The sequence below is a fragment of the Lemur catta genome, chromosome 3 (genome assembly GCF_020740605.2).
Source record: "Lemur catta isolate mLemCat1 chromosome 3, mLemCat1.pri, whole genome shotgun sequence".
Classification (NCBI taxonomy): Eukaryota; Metazoa; Chordata; class Mammalia; order Primates; family Lemuridae; genus Lemur; species Lemur catta.
This window is the reverse complement of record NC_059130.1, coordinates 24576872-24589345: the sequence shown is the minus strand read 5'-3', so window position 1 is coordinate 24589345 and position 12474 is coordinate 24576872. Positions and strand designations below refer to the sequence as shown.

The 12474-nt window shown below is 38.1% G+C and overlaps 1 protein-coding gene across 2 annotated transcripts in view; it reads left to right on the top strand.

Annotated features, from left to right (window-relative positions):
* Positions 1-12474, top strand: part of OTUD7B (OTU deubiquitinase 7B) — a 56281-nt gene that overhangs the window by 18248 nt on the left and 25559 nt on the right. The gene's annotated exons all lie outside the window — the stretch shown is intronic.

Sequence of the window (12474 nt, the reverse complement as noted above, 5' to 3'; positions counted from 1 at the left end):
TTATGTTTTATCCTGTTCAAAATTTAGCTATACTGGTGATTTCTGAATAGTGTATGAGAAGTATATTATAGCTTCCAATTATCAATAGAAAGAAGAAAAATTATCCCTATGTCACATATAATTTTGCCTTATCCTCTTGCTACAAAACTTCAGACCTTAGGGCTGTAACATTAGAAGGATACTTCTAAATTGAGTTTATATCTTTAGTGGTAATGAGCAAAACAAAACGATGATTTGATTTCAGGCAGTTCTGGTAAGTCCACAAAGTGGATTACCTAGAGAATTGAGAACTATTGATATATGTGAAGTCAAGTAAAGATTGCTGGAATGGGAGTCAACAGATTTATATTCTATAACCAGTTTTAGTACTAGTTAGCTCAGTGACTTTTAGACAAGTCACTTACTACCACTTACCTTCTCTGTGTTGTCATCTATAACTTGAAGGTGTGGAATGAAATGATCTCTGATGGCCTAGTTCTAAAAGTCTGTAATTGTAAAGTGCCAAACAGGGAAAATAGTCTGACTTTCTGTACCTCAACATCAGGTTTGTTTCACATAAGACCTAGAGTGTTAATTATATAATAATAGAAGTGTATAGACTATATTCCCAAGTAGACTAGAATGGCCAGATTATATTATATGCTCATAACTGATTTTATGTGCATAAATATAAGAGACTTGGTTCCTTCTAAAAGAAAATTATTATTTCAAAAGGCATAAGAGATCCAAATAGTGCTCATGTTACTATGGGATGAAGTTTCTGTTTATTAACTCCAACTTGGAAGTTTGTGTATGTTTGTGGGTTTGGTGAGGGTTTAGGGAGGATAGTAGTGGCTATGAAACAGCGTGGTGAACATGGATAATATTTTAAAAAGCAAAGTATTAAGAGTTCTTTAGCTTATGGAGTTTGCATGGCTAGACTGATCTGATTTTGCTGTAAATCCCTGGAAAACAGATATGAGCCCTGCATTCAGAGTCAGAATACATAGGTCCAACCTCCTTGCTATCTGGGTATCATTTAAGCTTTGTAAACTTCTCTGTGTGTATGTGTGGGTGTGTTAATCCCATCAGAAAAGATGGGATCAAAAGCCTCAAGAGGTATTTAATTTAAAAAATTTTTATGATGAGGCTATATTTGTAAAAGTACTTTAAAAATAAAAATTATAACAAGAGAAGCTATTAGTGAATAGACCACTGTACAAATATAAGTTATATTTATCCATATCAACCTTGATTATACATATCGATGGGACAAATTTGGAACCAGTAAATAATTCACAAGCCCATTTTAGGTATAGATAGCTTTTCATTATCAACACACATGGACTAGCATGAATAGTTTAGAACCACAAATATTTTCTAGGCATCTACTATGTGGTAAGCAATGTGTTAGGCCTGTTTAGAATTTTTCAAAGCATAAAAGAAAAATGCAAACCTCAAGGATCTTAATTCTATCTTGGATGTACTCTTGTCCTCCAGCCTGGTGAGCTTTTACACATCCTTAAAGACTCAGCTAAAAGGCCAGGCACAGTGGCTCACACATGTAGTCCTAGCACTCTGGGAGGCTGAGGCGGGAGGATCGCTTGAGGTCAGGAGTTCGAGATCAGCCTAAGCAAGAGCGAGACCCCGTCCGTACTAAAAAATAGAAAGAAGTTAACCAGGCAACTAAAAATATATAGGAAAAATTAGCCGGGCATGGTGGTGCATGCCTATAGTCCCAGCTACTCGGGAGGCTGAGGCAGTAGGATTGCTTGAGCCCAGGAGTTTGAGGTTGCTGTGAGCTAGGCTGACGCCACGGCACTCACTCTAGCCTGGGCAACAGAGTGAGACTCTGTCTCAGAAAAAAAAAAAAAAAAAAAAAAAGACTCAGCTAAAAGTTTGAGAAGCTTCCCTAACCCATCTGGGTAAACTGTTTGCTCCTTATATCTCTTTCTACCCCAGTGGGCACTAATAACATGTTTACATTTCTTCCACCAGACTGTAGTGCCTTGAAAGTAGGTTTGTGGCTTCTCTTCTTCATTTGTATCCCCAGGCCCCAGGGAAGTGGCTGGTAAATGTTGGACTAACTTGGTGAATTTTAAATGAATGACTGATAATCACATTGGAGAGTTAAGATGTGAGTATTGGGAAGGCCAATTAACATTACAAGGCAATATATGATAACAGCAAGTGCTGGGTGTATGTTTTGAATACTGGGCTTATAGAAGTTCAAACAAGATTTAGGTATGGCCAAGAAAGATGGAAGTATGAAACTTAGAGATGGAGAATTTAGAGAATAATAGTAATAAAAAGTGTCTTTCTTTGAACTGAATTGTATAATTTTATAAAAGGCAAATTTCTTTTCTTTTTAAAAAACTAACTAGTAGTTGTATGCTGAGGGAAATTAATTTTCCAGAAGAAATTTGTGAAGTGGATTAATTTCCTGTGGATAACTAAGAGCACATAGTGTAGTAATTTGAATGTTTTTCCTTTTGCTGTTTCTCCTTTTGAATGGAAATTCTATAATTGACAGTAAAATGACTAATAGGAATCAAGAAGAGGAGAGATGGTTGTTAGCTATGGAATGTTTGAGGATTGGTGTGAGAGAAGTAATGTGTTTTCCTATTTGCCTAGCCTCCGTTGATTTGTAAGGGTTTTTCCCCCTCTTGTGTCAAAAATTCAGTAATCAGAATATTTAAGGGCTCAAGTAGAACTTTTGTTTTTGCAGACTTTTCTTTTAAAAGTTGAATTTGTTAACCCAAACCATGGACTATCCTTGGCCCTAGCTGAAAGGAAAAAGAAAAAATTCATTGTGTGTGGCAAATAGACATGCCGGTCTGGATCTAAAAATAAACATTAAAATGATTTCTGTTTCTAGTCAAGGTACTACCATTGGTGTGCCATTATTATAATAATAGAATTTCTCTATGACTCTGCCTCTATTTTTCCAATGGTCACTTCCATTGTGTAAGCCTTCCAAATAATTAAATTTCCCAAATAACTGTAATCCAAGAAACCTTTATCAGTAGCACTGAAGAAACAAATACCAGTTTACAAGTTCTCTGTGCCCTACTCCTTGATCTTTATGTTAGCATTTGGCTGTTAATGGGATTTGTCTCTTAGAGATTCATTTTGTTATTTGTAAACTTGATATAAAACTAGAAACTCTTGAAAAAAAGTTACATTTTGTTCTGACATACACATGTACCAGTGGTAGTGATAAAGCCATCGAGGCAGTTCTTGAGAACTTAATGGTGTATATCTATAACAACATATAAGAAACAAATTGTTTTGGAAGAGGTTAATTATATGATTGGGTTGAGGTTTTTTTTCCTCCAAGTTTGACTTAGGGGGAGAAAGTAGACATTCCCTAAACATACACTGCATTCGAGGTAGAAAACAACCCAGAAGTGTCCAGGGTGAGTAGAAGGATATGTAAACATTTTCTTCCAATAATCCAAAAATAGACAACATATGTGAGATTAAGAGAATATTATAAAATCTTTGAACCTGGAATGAGTAGAGTAGTAGTAAGGGGTATAGGAAGGGAGGTAGGACTGGTAGATTAAGGCATTAGAATTTCAGTAACTATGTATGAAGTTGCTGTTCCTGGAGATTTGGGAATGAATGAGCTATTTAACTGTGCTTGTACATCTAGGAAAGAACGGACATTTTTCTTTTGCTGTTATTTTTGAGGGACCATCTGGTAGAAGGTACAACTAAGGGAGCCCTTTTAGGACATTTTCTTGAAGGCTTAAGTTGAAAGACACTGGAATGGGAATGATAGGCTGGGCACTGTGTGTATATGTTAAGACTGTGCTTTGGAAATGGTTGTGGGACTGGAAGGCTTGTTTGGGAAGAGTAGAGGAAACTTTTGAAGGAAAGATCCAGGGATAGGGGGCTGTGTTGTGCACCAGTGGAGTGAGGGAGAGTGTATGAGGCGGAATTGGGCAGAAAAAAGGCAACTGACAATTTTTGAGGACTTCCTGTGTGCCAGGCACTGATGCTTTAAAGGCTTTACACATCTTACATTATTTAGTCCTAACAGGAGAGCTGAAATGCAGATATTGCCCCATTTTATGCATGAAGAAACTGAGTCACAAAATAGTTATATTATTTACCCAAGATTACACAGCCCTTAAATAGTACATCTGGGATTTAAATCTAGGTCTGTCTGAATCCAGAGCCAATTCTTTCTCTTGACGTGGAGTTGAGAGGAGTTGCAGTGAGGGCGGACTTCCACATGGGTGGACAGCCCACATTTTCTCAGTCTTCCACCCTGGATGGACTAAGTGTGGTATAGTGTGAGTGTATGGTGTCTGGAGTCAGGTGGACTGGGTTAGTAAAAATCCTGGTTCTACCACTTTTACCTGTGTCACCTTGAGCATATTATCTAACCTCTGTTAGCTTTAGCATCTTCATCAATAACATGGGGTTAATGATACAAACCTCTTAGAGTTGTTTGGAAGTTTAAATGAAATGATGTCTAAAGTGTTAACACACTGCTTTCTTTTACTTTTCTTCCTTTCAGACCCATCTTATTACCTCTGGATTGTAAGATTTAGTGTTATATAGGTCCCTTTAGAGTGGACTTGGTCAAGTTCTCTTTCTAAGAAGGTTACATTTTGTTTCTTTGACTTGGAGGGACCCATATTAACTAAAAACAATTCTGCAAAGACAATCATTCATCTCTCCCTCCCACCTAATCAAGAATTGAGTGAAATTTCTAAGTGCCTCTGTCCCTCCTCTTCTTGTCTGGATTCCTTGGGACTGAAACACCACAGACGTGGGGGAGCCGTTGACCTTTGAAAATACTTGACAGTCTAGAATGTGGTGGTTTTCCAGTAAGTTTTGGGAGGACTTGTAGAGGACTCAAACACAGCTCTAATGCATCAGTGGAACCAGGAGAATGGGTATACAGTGAGAATGTGGAAGTTTTGGGGGATGTTGCAGATGAGAGAATGTAGAGTTAGTAGTTTCTTGGGCATTTTAATGGAGCTCTATTATCTACTATCAGTATTTTATTTGGGGTCATTTTCTCTGTTGTTAAGTACGTTGGACATTCTGAGCATGCAAACTGATTTTGCTATTAGTCTGAGCTAAGCAATGTTTAGGAAGAGAAATCTGTTGCAAATAAAATCACATAAATAAAATCAATCAAAATCTTAAACAAATGTCTTTGAGATGAGCCACTGTTTTAGACTTGCCTGTGTACATTTATTGACTATCAACAGTACTCGTGTGTGTATGTGTGTGTGTGTGTTGGGAGTACTGTACAAATATACTTCAGTTTATCTGAATAAAAACTGAGTGCCTACTAGGTGCTGGGATGCTAGGGTTATAGGATGAACAAGATAGGGTTCCTGCCCTCAAATTGTTCCTGGTTTAGTGGGGAGACAAACATGTTAATAAACAAAAATACCACGCAGTGTGATAAATACTATGATAAAAATGGAGTGGTACAAGGTGCATTGGGGACACCAAGGAAGAAGTGGGCAATTTAACTTGGGAAGCTAGAGAAGGTTTTGCAAATGAGGTAGTACCTAATTTACTCTTAAAGAAGAGGAAGAATTCACCTGCTAGACCAGGAGTTATTCCAAGCAAAGGGAAAAATATGTGCAAAAGAACTGAAATTTGAAGCACATAATATACTTGGGGAACTAACTATGAGTACAAGGAGGGGAATAATGGGAGGTAGATAAAGCTGGAGAGTTAGATAGAGCCAGATCATGAAGGCCTTGTTTGTCATGTATAGGAATTTGGATCTTAAGCTTTGGTCATTGAGATCCATTGAAGAATTTAGAGCAGTAAGATATAATACTGTCATATTAGCATTTTAAATTATTCAGCAGTTGCTTGTAGAGGCTGATCAATTGGCTGAAGAGAGGTAGAGGGAGAAGTTAAGATGCTATTTCCTGGGGTCCAGCTTATGAAAACCTGAGATAGAATAAAAGAGCTGTAGCCTGTGGGAAGTGTTGGATGGATTTGAGAGACCTTTAAGGTAAAATTAGTAAAACTTAGTAAAAGATTATTTGTGAGGATAAGGCTAGAGAGAAGTTCAGGGTGGCTCCCAGGATTGTGGCTTGGGTGATTGGGGTGATAGTAGTACCAGTTGCTAGAATAGACAATACTGGAAGAGGAATAGTTTGAAAGGGTTGGGGACAGAGATGGGAGAATGAGCTCATGTTTTTGGTTTTGGTTTTGGTTTTTCTTTTCTTTTTTTGTTTTCTTTCTTTCTTTATTTTTTGAGACAGAGTTTCGCTTTGTTGCCTGGGGTACAGTGTGGTGATCTCATCATAGCTCACTGCAACCTCTAACACCTGGGCTCAAGCAGTCCTCCTGCCTCAGCCTCCTAAGTAGCTGGGACTACAGGCATGAGCCACTACACCTACTGGCTAATGTTTTAAATTATTTTTTGTAGAGATGGGGTGTCTTGCCCAGGCTGGTCTTGAACTCCTGGCTTCAAGCAATCCTCTCGTCTCAGGTTCCCAAAGTGCCAGGATTACAGGTGCAAGCCACTGTGCCCAGCAAACTCATGTTTTTATGTGTTGAGTTTGAAGTGCCTGTAGGATTCCCAGGTGAGATGGAAAGAATTTGGGACTGCATATACATTTGGAGTAAGGAGCATTTGGTCGCTTAGGGCCATGAATGAAGTTTCTCGTGGGGATGATATAAAATAAGAATATAGAAGGCCTAAGGTTAGAATTGTGGGTGCACTAGCTTTTGGTGCAGGCACAGGAAGAGGAGTCCACAAAGGTGACCAAGACATAGAGCCAGAGAGACAGGAAGAGTGGTCAGTAAGTATCAAATGCTACAGAGAGATCAGCAGTAAGGATGATTGTGATGATCTTATCTATTATATAAGTCAATGTCATTCTCTTTCTGTAGCAGCCCATTTTAGTAGGTTGAAGACAAGGAATTTTGCAGGGAGGAGGAGAATAGCAACCAGCAGGTAGAGGCAGAGGAAGAAACCTAAAGGAACTTCTCTTGCTTTGTTTTGTAATTTATTTATATTTTTCTGTGAAGTAGGAGGGGAGAGTAATTTGCCAGGAGTAAGGGGAGGTGATACGGATTGAGCAGGAGGTCAAGGACAATGGTAAAGGTATGGGATAGTAGCTGAGAGGATTGGTTGAAGTACCAAAGTCAAGCAAAAGACAGCAGTGCTTCAATGAAAGGAAGGAGACTGAATACCAATTGTTAGTAGTCTTATTTCTCTGTAAGGTTATGTGATCTTATGTTGCTCAATAGCCCCATTTAGTAGCAGAGAAGTTGAATGTGGGATCCATTCAAGTTGGACAGATGAAATAGAAGGGTAAAATAACTAGATTTTTACAGGAAAGTAAAGTAAGTGATCAATCATTGGTTTCACTTTCAGTTGGGCAAAAAGGGACAAAGTGTAATCCATTTTTCTCAGTCTTCATTGTTATTATACTGGTCTAGCTCACCACCATCTCTTTTGCAATATTTTTCTAACCAATTCTTCCCCTAAATCCATTTGTGTTCCCTTCAAACCATTCTTACTGTAACCAGGGTGATCTTTTAACAATTCATATCTGATGATGTCGTATCCATGCTTATAACCCTTCAGTGGCTTCTTATTACTTTTCGGATAAAATCTCAAATCTTTTAACAGGATCCACTAGGCCCTTTCTTAATCCTCATTTTGTACCATTCTCATCTCTAAGGTACTTCGTGCCACAGAACTTTGATACATGTTTCCTTTGCTTGGAGCATTCTTCTTTTCCCAATTTGTCTCTCCAATTGCTACCTATTCTTCAGTTCTTATATGAAACATCATTTCCTTGGGGAAGCTTTTCCTGACTTCCTGGGGGAGATAACACTCCTTTCCTCAACATTTCTTTATTATAATTGTTTGTGAAACTTTGTGGGCTTTTTCTTCCATACTGGAAGTTTTGTGAAGATAGGGTTTTTGTCTAGTTCACTGTTATGTTTTTAATCATGGACATAATACCTAACACATGTAGGCACTCTATGAATTTTTGTTGCATTGATTAATAAAGTGGTTAAGGGATTGGATATCTTAGTAAGGTGAGAAAGCAGGTTTAGAAATAGAGAGAAAAAGCTGAGAGGAGATGAGGTTGTGCCCAGAATAAGATGTTGGAGTTTAAGATTTAGAGGTAGAATGGTTTCAGGAAATGGTAGGGTCCAGGTCTGAGTTGTTGTAGTAGAGATGGAGGTCTTTGTATTTGAAGAGATTATGAAACTCTAAGGTAGAAATGTTAGGTGAATTGTGCAGGTAGATGTTGAAATTGCTCAGAAAATGGTAGAATTTGAAATGAGGAAAATATAAGGCAGGTGTTTAAGTCTTTAATAAACATGAGAGATAGGCACAGTGCTTTCTTATGGTGAAAGAATTAAATGGGTAAGAATCAGGACAGTCCCAGGAATCAATAATGCCCTAGTCCCTTGGGAAGCAGTAGATACAGTAGAAAGAGCATGGGTTCAGACTATGTGGGTTCAGACTTTGGGCTACCTACCTGACTTTCAAGCTTTTTTTGTTCTATAAATTAGGAATAATGAGACCTACTGCAGGAGTTTTGTCATTAGTGAATAAGATAGTGTTTTTGAACGTGCTTAACTGATATTAACTTGTTAGTTTTTATTCTTGTTTGCTATCATCACTTAAAAAGGGTATGGAAGTAGAATTAGGGGTGAGAGGCAAAGATAGCAGCAGAAGTGAATTTTACACAACATATATAATACTTCATCTATTTAGCATGTTGAATTTATAGGGTCAGCACAAACATTTACAAATGAATACAGGTACCAGCAAGTACTGATAATAAGAGGGGATTTTATAAAATAAAGGCCACTGGCTGGCTATGGTAACATTGTGATATTCATCTGCAACAAATGTTTATGTAAGGAAATGTATTACCTAATAATTTTCCATGAAAACTTCATCATACATGGGAGTAGATTTTATTGTTCTAGGGAACAAAATAAGGACCATTATATGCAAGTTATAGGGAGAGGGGTCTGGTGATAGCTTTTGCTTTCATTTAGGAAAGCATTTTCTAACAATACAATAGACATTAAGACAAAATAATGAGGTCTCTATGAGACATTGTATTCAAGTAGACTAAATGATTTATCTATCAGAGATGTAATAGAAGGATTCTTACATGGAGGCAGGCAATAGATTAAATAATTGCTAAAGGTTCTTCCAGTTGGAAGATTGGAGAATTTTGATGCCAGTTAAAATCTGTCTTTACACTGTTCAATTAACAAATATTTGAGTGCCTCCTCTGTTTTATTGGAAAGGTTGAAGGTTGAAAGCCATTGTGTGCGTGGGGGGGGGGTCATTTTTTTTTGTTTTTCACTTTTTTTCCCCTTTCTGTGTGCTGAGTCAGAGCCAAAGACTAGTCTTAGTAATTGTCTTTGATATCCCCATTTGGAATTTGAGAAGTTCAAGCCAGATGTTTGTGTTGATATAACAAAAACTGCTGTCCTCATCTGTTAGGTGGGGTTAGTGTGGAGTCCATGACATGTACCTGGAGACATCAAATTTAAGAACATGCTGCCAAGAAGTTTGGTCTAATCCTTTGAATTTTTGCAAAAAAGCAAATCGTTTTAGATCATGTCAGACTTCTGAGTTATTATTATTTTTAGAGACAGGGTCTCACTCTGTTGCCCAGGCTGGAGTGCAGTGTGGCCTGATCATAGCTCACAGCAACCTCAAACTCCTGGGCTCAAGCAATCCTCCTGCCTCAGCCTCCCAAGTCACTAGGACTACAGGCACATACCACCACACTTGGCTAATTCTTAAATTTTTTTTTGTAAAGATGGGGGTCTTGCTATGTTGCCTAGGCTGGTCTTGAACTCCTGGCCTCAAGTGATCCTCCCACCTCGGCCTCCCAGAATGCTGGGATTACAGGCATAAGCCACTGTGCTTGGCCAAAATTATCTTTTAAAAATGTTTTTTGAAAAGAATGACCTATCTTATTTACTATGTGATATGTGAGATCCACGATGCCATATCACTGATGGTTTTCATTCACTTCTCTCACTCAGAAAAGCCTGTCTGGCCGGGAAATTGAACATGCCTATGGCTTAATCAACTCTTCTCCTTTCTGCTGAGCATTTTTTTGCTGATTGTTATTTTTTATACTTATTGTATGTTTCTCACATTCTTTCAGAAAGTTATGAAAGTGGCTTTACTGTTAGTTCAATTTTTTTTTTTAGAGAGTGGATTGAAATTTATTTTGCAGCTCTGTACTTGGTTTTAGATTATTCATGTATATAAATTATTTGAGCTGCTACAATCTCCTGTGACCTAAGACCATGACTAAAATGGGCTTGGAAAAGAAATTCTTCCCTGTATTAGGGAGAGAAAAGCCTTTCTATGAATTCTGAAGGAATTTAATTCTTAAGTATTGAATGTAAGGAACTAATTTACTTTATAACTTGACATGTTGAATTTGAGGTATCTTAGACCAAAAATTCTTTATGTATTAGTAGCCCTCTCTGATAATTATGATATTGAAATGGAAATAAATTAGACATTGATAATACCTAGACTGAAAGCAAATGTAAAGGTCATAGCTTATGAGGCTGTAGTAAACTGAAGAAGTTCGCTTTTAAAACCTGGAAAGGATCTTAGGAGTCATCTAATCCAAGTCTAGATTATAGAAAAGGCAACTGAAACCCTGTAACTAATTTGACCAAAGTCACCCAGTTAATACATATAGGGGTAGGTAAAAATCATATAATATGAGGGCAGAGGGAGTAGTGACAGTATGGTTAATATCTCTTTAGAAAGGAGAGCTTTAGTTTTTAAAACTTTGCGTGATGGATTGGGACCAGGACAGACCCTTAGAAATAGAAGAGTGATAAGAAGTACCCTAGAATTTCTGATCTGCCAAGCTTCAGATTGGTTGGTTTGGTGGTAGATGATGTGGAGGTTCATTTAGTCATTTATTCATCAGGCATTTATTGACTACTATGTTATAGATGCTATGCTAGATATTGGGGGTATAAATATGAAGAAATTATGGCCTTGCACTCATGGATCTCTTGTAGTACCAGAATAGGACAAGAGAGAATACTTTCTATTTTGTTGTCTTTCTCAAAAAAAAAAAAAAAAAATCCAATGTTAAGGTATCAAGTTAGTATCTTACTGGTTTTATAACCCACAAATCTTTGCGGTTTATTCGCCTTCATATTTCCAAGGAATGCGGAAAATCAGGATCTGATCATACCATTAAACAAGCTGTGTGCTGGGATAGGAGTAGGCGTGAAGAAAAAAGTATCTGGGAGTCACCCTTAGACTTTAGGCTGATTAGGAGTAGATATTTCCAGTCACCTGAGTCACCTGGTTCACCTGTTTCCTTCAAGAATTATGCTTTTAGACCGGGTGTGGTGGCTCATGCCTGTAACTCTAGCACTCTGGGAGGCCGAGGTGGGTGGATCACACCAGGTCAGGAGTTTGAAACCAGCCTAAGCAAGAGCGAGACCCCATCTCTAGTAAAAATAGAAAGAAATTATCTGGCCAACTAAAAGATATACATAGGAAAAAAAAATTAGCCAGGCATGGTGGCGCATGCCTGTAGTCCCAGCTACTCAGGAGGCTGAGGCAGAAGCATTGCTTAAGCCCAGGAGTTTGAGGTTGCTGTGAGCTAGGCTGATGCCACGGCACTCACTTTAGCCCTGGCAACAGAGCGAGACTCTGTCTCAAAAAAAAAAAGAAAGAATTATGCTTTTAGCCTTCCCCAAAAGGCAAGGCAGGTGTGTATCTGGCAACTTTATGAATGGAGTCCTCTTCTACAGAGAACTGTAAACCTGGCAGAATTTGGTCAGAGATTATTCTTCACTCTGTTATTGCTTCCTCAGTTGGGACTGTTAACCTTAGAGGAATATTGGATTGGTGCCAGGCTGTCAGGTCAGGGACACAGTTTCTGCGAAATCAAATCTGAAAGAAGAGATCTTTCAGGTGAACTTATTTGGCAGTCATTTGTCCTGGGTGAAAAAAGACATGTTTAAGGTAGGCATGTTTCCTGGGTTCATGAAGTTAGTAGACAGAGGGTGACACTTGTTATGAACCTTTGGGATTCCTACTCTGCTTTGCAGAATAGCTTATTTTGAGCAGTTGTAGCTATCAGTTTGCTTCTCCCATTTCCTCTGCTAGTATCAAAACACTAGAACCTAAGATTATCCAGTGCATAGTATTCATTCACTCAGCAAATATTTACCAAGGACCTGTGTGCCAAGCCCTGTGCCAAGTGATAGATGCTTGGGATACATCAGTGAGGGAAACACATAAGTCCCCTACTTTCAGGAAACTTACATTTTAGAGGAGATGACTAGATAACAGCTAATTAAAATAATTTCAGAGTATTCAAGTGCCAGGAATGAAAGAAACAAGATACCATGTTAGAGAATATTGCAGGTGGGCAGTTTTTAGCGTGGTAGCCTGCTGCTTCCTTCTTTCAGTTTAGGTAAGCAAACTCAAAATGTAATATTCTAGAAAAGTAG